Source organism: Triturus cristatus, chromosome 4_1, assembly GCF_964204655.1.
Source record: "Triturus cristatus chromosome 4_1, aTriCri1.1, whole genome shotgun sequence".
NCBI lineage: Eukaryota > Metazoa > Chordata > Amphibia > Caudata > Salamandridae > Triturus > Triturus cristatus.
This window is the reverse complement of record NC_140585.1, coordinates 1,120,219,962-1,120,227,586: the sequence shown is the minus strand read 5'-3', so window position 1 is coordinate 1,120,227,586 and position 7,625 is coordinate 1,120,219,962.

Sequence of the window (7,625 nt, the reverse complement as noted above, 5' to 3'; positions counted from 1 at the left end):
CCAACTAGATTTACCACTATTCATGTTATTATCGATTTCCCAAAACCAAACATCCTCAAGTGTACCCCCCCTTTATTACTATTTTTTTAATTCTTTTAAAAATAAACAGTGACTCTAAATACCCAATATACTGATAAACCTTCACTGTCTTCCCAATCTATTGATAGATCATTAGGTCTCTCTAAGATTTTAGGGAATCCATATATGCTTTAGCTAGAATCTCTGAAGTAAATACTCAAGCAGTATTTTTATACAAAATCTTTAGTCTCGCAGGATTCATCAGATATGCTTGTGCACCCATAGCTTGACAAGGCTGGATCAGCTCTCTTAGACGCTAGCGTCTTTCCATGGTAACCTGGCAATAGTCTGGCTTCGTGAAAAAAGTTTGGTTCTCAAAAGTCCGTTTAGCATTCGGGCGAGCCTTGGAGTATACCTCCTCACTAAGCAAAAAGTTCCCAAAATAAATAAGGATTGCCCTTGGCATTGCAGATCCATCCCTGCCTGGCTGCGAAGACTTCCTAAGCATCACTGGAAAGCAATGAACTCGCTGTATCTCCGCCTCCCAGTTCCAGTGATGGAGTTCTGGAAAGGCTCCTTTCATCAACCTCAAGACATAAGCTCTCACATCCTCTCCTGCTATACCTTCTTCGATCCCAAGAATCCGGAGGTTGTTGCGCCTCTGCCTCTTTTCAAAATCCTCCATTTTCCATTGCAGATCTGTGAGCTGCTTGTCATATGTTTCAGCCTGTACTTGAGTTCTAGCCAAGTTGTCTTCTAGTGTGCTTGTACGTTCTTCCACATGGGTCAACCTAGTATTGGTATCTGTACATGCCTTAGCCATTTTCGGAACTGCGCCTTGAAGCTTCTTTGTCGCCAACCTGTTTTTCTTTCCGTCAATTTGAGTCTTTGTTTTATTGAATCAAATACAATTTTCTGAGATGGTGCAGCCTCTGCATTATCCTCAACCCCCTGACCAGTTAGATCCGGATAACAGCTCTGGGTAGCAGAGTAATCCCAATTTAAAGCGGGGTCTGAGTTTCCTCTGATTCTTCTATGGAGCCCGTCTTCGCTCTTCTCCACGGATTGGGCATCCCTTTGTTACTTCCCAAGTTTCTTTTTTCTGACAACTGTGTCTTTCTGTGGCGTATCGGGGCAGGAGGTGGAGCTAGAGAGCTGGATATTGCTACTATCCTCTGCTTCAGAGGGGCTAAGTTCAGAGCCATCCGTCACCGAAAATAACTTATCCCCCAAGTCTAGCGTATACTCTGGGCCATTGCTTACTGCAGCCCCCTGCACTAGCGAACTCAATTTCAGCTGGTCCGCGGTATCTGCTAGAACTTCCAACGAAGGGGATAATCTGAGCGTTGTTCCCTAGTGAGTTTCTTTCGTTAACACACCCTGACCTGAATCTGAATTTTCCTGTGGGCTATGATTGTCACTGTTTTGGCTGACCTCAGTGGCAAAATTACCTTGGGGCTCATTCGCTGGGGGAATTACCAATTGTGTGTCACAGGTCCGATCCGCAGGTTGACTGTATTTGATCTTGCTTAGACTTAAACTTTTGTTGCACCTTTTGTCCGTTTTTCCCCTTTGTAGAGAAGTCTATCTTGGAAGCTGGCGGGCTAGTGGGGAAGAAATCAATAATACTATGGCGCCTCGTCAGGTCCAACAACCCAGAATTTGATCCTTTGCCCCCCTTACTGCCACTGTTTACTTCTCCCATCTTAGGTGCCTCAGCATTCTCACTTCGCTTCCTACAGTTCAGAGTCACGGTGCCTTTTACCTGGGCAATACTGCTCAAGCTCGAGCTTGCAGGAGCCGTTATTCTGCCTCCTTTGGATAGCGCTATTCCAGCGTTGGCCCTAGATTCTGTATTAGACTGCAAGTCAGGAGCTTTCCCTCTAGCTCCACGATTTGACTTTGGAGGCATTTTGACAGATTCTGACACAATTACAGTCACTTTGGTGCTCCGCACTGTCGCAAGCCCCCCGGCCTCTCCAGACGCCTCCGACTCGAAGTCTCCAGCCCCTCCTCCTCGCCCGCCTCTGGACGCGGTGCAGCGAATCTCTTGCAGCCCCACGTGGGCTGCTTCCAGAACCACCATAAGGAGTTCCTCCGCCACCACGAGGGGGTCAAACACGTCTTCACCCAACCGCAAGTCATAAGGGGGGGGGGGTCTTGATCCATTAATATAGTAGCTTCAACATCCAGAATCGGCCACAGCGATTTCACGGCCGCAAAGGGTGTTCGGAACGGCTGCCAGTCAGGCGCCATCTTTCCCTCCGCAGCATGTCTAATTCTGTTAGTGTTTGTCACTTAGGCAGCTGACTTCTCCCATATCCTTCGCTGGGACTTTCTAGTCGCGTGAAGCTCTTGCACAAATTTTGTGACAGTCTTTGGATCAATGAAGTCTTGCCCGCATTAAAAAATGCGCAGCTATGTTGGGATTAATGTCCTGATTCTGAAGTAGTCGTTTCACTGGCACAAACTCGCGTCTCGCTGCCTGTACTGCGAGGGTGAAGTCCGGATAAAATGACACGGTGTTCCCTTGGCATACAACTGCTTGCTGGTCTCTTGCCATCCGGAGCACAGTGCCACTGTCCCTGTAATTTAGCAGGCGAGCAATAATTGGTCTGGCGGGAGTGGCGGCAGAGGTCCTGGGCCCAGTGTTCTATGCCCCTCTCTACAATGCATACCGCCGATAGTGAGTGTGCGCAAAAGGACCACAGCATGTCTTCCACATAGTCCTCTACTTGTGTAATGGCAGTGGATTCTGGGATTCCCACAATTCACAGATTGTTCCGTCTGTACCTGGTTTCCAAGTCCTCATTTTGTTTTTGATCACTTCTAGTACTTTTTCCATGCGAAGCAGCTTTTCGCGTGTTGTGACATCACTGTCCTCCAACACAGAAGTACTTTCTATGTTTCTCCAGTTTGCCAATGAATTTGTGATGGCTGGTAACCTTGTCTTTCAGCCTATCCAGTCTATCTGACATTGAGTCAATTTTGTGATCAATGGCTGTAAGAGATTGCTTGAGCTCCTTAAACATTTCTCATATATCTGGCTCCTGTAAAGATGCTGCACACATGTCTGTCTCTTGCTGTCCATACTCCATCGGTGCAGTGCCCCTGGAAGGTTTGCGCTGCTCGAACATCAATTTGGATTGTCGGGTGTCCGTCTTTCCCATGGTGGTCCTGCTCCACAGTGCTATCCCAGAAGCGCTCCTCAGCCATCCTTGTTGGCTCTGAGTTCCTACTCTCTGTGGTGGGGTAAAGGACCAGCTACACAGGTAAACTCCAGGGCCTCTGAGTCTCCACTACGTGCCCCGGCCTCTAGAAAGATCTCCCGGTCGGGCACCATCCTTTGACTAGCCAACAACAGGGGAGCCGGGGTCCATCAATCTTGACCAGTTCGCCACTGAGGGTAACTGCAGCCCTCAAAACTTGTCTTTTCTTGTTGCAGCACCACCAGGCTCTTGTTATCACTCTCTGGGGCAACTCTTATGGCTTGGAGGAACTCTGGTTTCCTCGGGGGGCCCTCAATGGTGTTCTGCCAGCTGGGATTTTCACTGACGGCTGCCAGGATTCGTGCGTCTTCTTAACTCCTCGCTCGCGCCCGCTGGAGCATCCTCAGCTGGCCGGCTCTCATTAAGGGCCTCCTCCTTGTAGCCGTGGTCCAGGCCGGTCTTCCTTTCAGGCCTACCGCCCTGCAGTGCACATTCTGATATTTCGTTTTTGGGCTGTGTGAGCGCTAGAGCAGGGAGACTCCCTGCCCTGCATGAGCGATTTCAGCAGGCTGCTGCTTTCCCCCCTGCAACCGCCAGGCCGCAGCGGTGAGGTTGCGCACTGATCCGTTCCAGGCCCTACTGTGGTCGTACATGGTGCTCCGTTGCAACCGCTGCACTCCCAGGTGCCCTGACCGGCCTCTTGCAGCCTCCTTCCCTCTCAGTCCTCCCCTGGGCCTTCGGGACCATCCAGGCCTGTCGCAGCAGGATGCGCTCCAGTGCAGACCCTTCCTCTCCACCTGGCAGTCCAAGGCCATCAATGTTGCACTCGAGATGCCCAGTGGCTGCGCAGCATATACTTCTTCTCCTGGGGGGATATTGTCCTCTCATGCTCGCTGCCAAAGGCCCCATCCCTCCCTCCGCATCCACCTCTCTTCGCCTTTAGTGTGTCATTACGGACCCGGTCTTCGCGATGGTGGCCACAGCAATCTTTTCACCTCCCTCGTCAGCCGCTGTACATGCCCCCTGCCTCGCATTACCTACCAGGGGCGGTCCGGCCCAGGCTGCATACAATGCCTGATTCCCTGCTCTGCCTCTGTCGGTGGGACTATCATGTAGCACGATGTCTCAGAGGCCTCATCTTGCAGCCATCTTTAGTCGTGCAGCCCCTAGCCTTCCGCTTCATCACTTTTATGGCATCTATTGGCTCATGGATACAGACGGTCTTGCCCCTGAGCACTGCGGGTCAGTCACCTTTTGATTATCAGCAGTGATGGCTGCTTATTCTGCCACATAACTTGCGGACTGCCTGTTCAGCCCGCAGAGCCTCACAGAGTGGCGACCATTTTGCAGCCGGGCTTTCTAACACCCCCTCCAACAGGTACTCTTTGAATGTACTCAATGCAGGGCATTGCTGGGCTATGGGACTACACAAACAACAAAACATCAGACAGCTTGGCATAGAGTGGGTCGATCTGTTCAGAAGCGCACCGGACCACAAATGTATCCCAGGCAGGCATAGAGATTTGGTCAAGGGACATCTGGCTGCCAGGACAACAACTTCGGGAGGGAGGTCGCAAGCACTCCACTATTGCAGCTCAATATTCAAGCATGGAGGTGTAGGTTTGGGCAAGTTCAGGTGCACAACCCTTCCTTCTGTTGCAACAGGAGATCCTCCTGAAATGACAGCCTGATCGGAAGAAAAATGGTCTTGATCTAGAAGTTCTCTGTCCCCGATCTGGGGCCACTAGAATGACTTGGGTGTGGTTAGTCCTAATCATCTTCAGAGCTCGTGAAAGGCAATGTATCAGCGGGAAGGTGTACAGGGGACATGGAATGAGTCTCTCAGCAATAGACGCTTTAGAAACTCCAATGTGAAATAGTACTTACATTGCACGTTCTCAGTGGTGGCAAAAAGATCGAGCCAGGGCCTTCCTCATTTGCGAAAAAACCTTGCGTCCCTGCAGTATGCACTGGCCATTGGTGACCTGCAAGGCATTGACCGCTTAGTCAGTCTGCTGTGGTGGCATTCAGGGAACCCGCAAGGTGAAGTCGCACCAGAAAACGTTCTTGGCTGTCTAGCCATGACCAAAGCCTAGTAGCATAAGGTGCATGACCCAACCTGCCCTGCTTGCTGCAGTGCCACTTGACTGTGGTGTTGTCCGTGACCACCTGGACGAGCTTCCCTTTGATGGAGGGCAGGAAGGCTTTCAGCGCCAAGTGGATGGCTCTCCGCTCCAGAAGATTGATATGGAGATGCCTCTGTCCAAGACGAGACATCTCTGATCTGCATCTCTCCCAGATGGCCTCCCCAACACAGAAGTGATGCACTGGTTACCACTGTTGGCTCTGGGTGCGTTATGGAGAGGGGTCTGCGCAGACCCAATCGCTGTCCCACAGCCACCACTGTAAATCTTTTGCAGTCTTCTATGAATCCTGGACGAGATCAGAATCCTGGCTGAGCTCACTGTGACTTCTGATCACACTGCAGAGACCACATCTGGTGTTCACCGCCAGGTTGCAGGAGGCCATCTGTCCAAGCTGCCTCAGAGTTATCTTAAGATCCAGGACCGAGGTTCGAACATCGGGATCGTTGCCAAAATGTACTGTACTCTCCGCTCTGGGGGATTGCCACAAAACTGCACTGTCAAAAATGATTCAGATGAAGAGGAGCATCTGCTGAGGTGTCAGGTGTTATTTAGGCACATTGAGCATGAACTCTAAAGAGGTCAGGAGGTTTGCCGTAGTGTGGAGGTGGGTGACCACTGCTTGGGGGGGATGGGGGGCTCTGCTCTGGGGGATAGCCACAAAACTGCAGTGTCAAAAATGATTCAGATGAAGAGGAGCATCTGCTGAGGTGTCCGGTGTTATTTTGGCACATTGAGCATGAACTCTAAAGATGTCAGGAGGTTTGCCGTAGTGTGGAGGTGGGTGACCACTGCTTGGGGGGGGCGGGCCTGGCTTCAACAATCAGTTGTCGAGGTAGGGGGAAGACTGGGACCCCCGACCTCCTAAGGTGTGCTGCCAACACCATCATCACTTTTGTGAACACCGCAGGGTGTTGGTAAGGCCAAACGGGAGCACAGTGAACCGATAATGCTTGTGGTAGTCTGTGTATCGCAGGTAACGAGTATGGGCCTTTAGGGTGGGGTATGGATATAAGCATCTTACAGGTCCCAAAGTTGACATCCAATCTCCAGGGTTAAGGGCCGACAAGACCTGAGGCCAGGGTAAGCATTTTGAAAAAGGCATTGGTAAGGCTAAGATCTAAAATAGGACGGTGGCACCCATCTTTTTTCAGCACCAAGAAGTAACAGGATTAGCAACCATGGCCAAATTCTGGTGCCAGTGCCCTCTCTATAGCTCCTTTGACCAAACGAGCTTGCACATCCTGATGAAAGAGAGAAAGCTGGTCCTTTGTCAGCCAGACTGAGGATAGTGGAAGGTGCGGCGGGGTTTGGAGAAATGGTAAGGCGTAACCCTGCTGAACAATTTGCAGGACCCATTTGTATGAAGTTATTGCCTGGCACTCTAGCAGAAAATGTTGGATCCCATCTTCAACATGGTGGCTGTGTGCCATCAAAGGCATGCTAAAGAGGATAATGGGTTGCTGCTGCTGGGGTGGACAAAAGACTGGGCTGCGCATGGTCTCTGTTGCCCATTTCTGTGGCTACTGCAGTCACAGTCGTGAAAAGGTTGGGGTAATTGCTCTACTAACGGAGGTTGTTGGAGATACTGTAATCTCCTACCATAGCCACAGGGGATGCAAAATTGCTGATGGGACCGGTAGGTTGGAGCAGAGAGGCCCAGGGAGCACGCTGTGGCCCTGCTATCATTGAAGCAACCCAGGTTAGAGCCTGTTAAAACCCAGAAAGGTCGGTAACCATCAAATGGCATGTCCATAAGACTGGCCTGGATGTCTTTCAAAATGACAGTGGACCACATCCAGGCATACCTGTGAAGGGCCACACTGATGCCAATAGCCCTACCAAGGGAATCAGTTGTGTCCACCCACAACAATTAGTGAATATGGTGGCATTAAGACCATTTTGCCTTGCCTGGGAATGTATGGCATGGGCCTCTCCCGAGACTATGGGAAGCACCTGAACCACTGAGTCCCACGAGGTTGGCCATTGTCGTCTGGATTCGATGGCACCAGCTGATTACGTTGTGGTGTAGGGTGCACGCCGGAAAGGGAAATCGCCAAATTCAGTCCAGAACCTGGAGTAAAGCCGGTGGTTCCAGCTGGCGGTGAATGTGAAACCATCGGCAGAAGCCCTGTTGAGAGGCCTCTTGGCTCTTTGGGACACAAAGGTGCATCCAAGGGAGCTGGCAATGTGCCAAAAAGATGCAGCATAGCTTCACATTTTGTTTTACTGTGCTGCGGCATCACCAACGTCA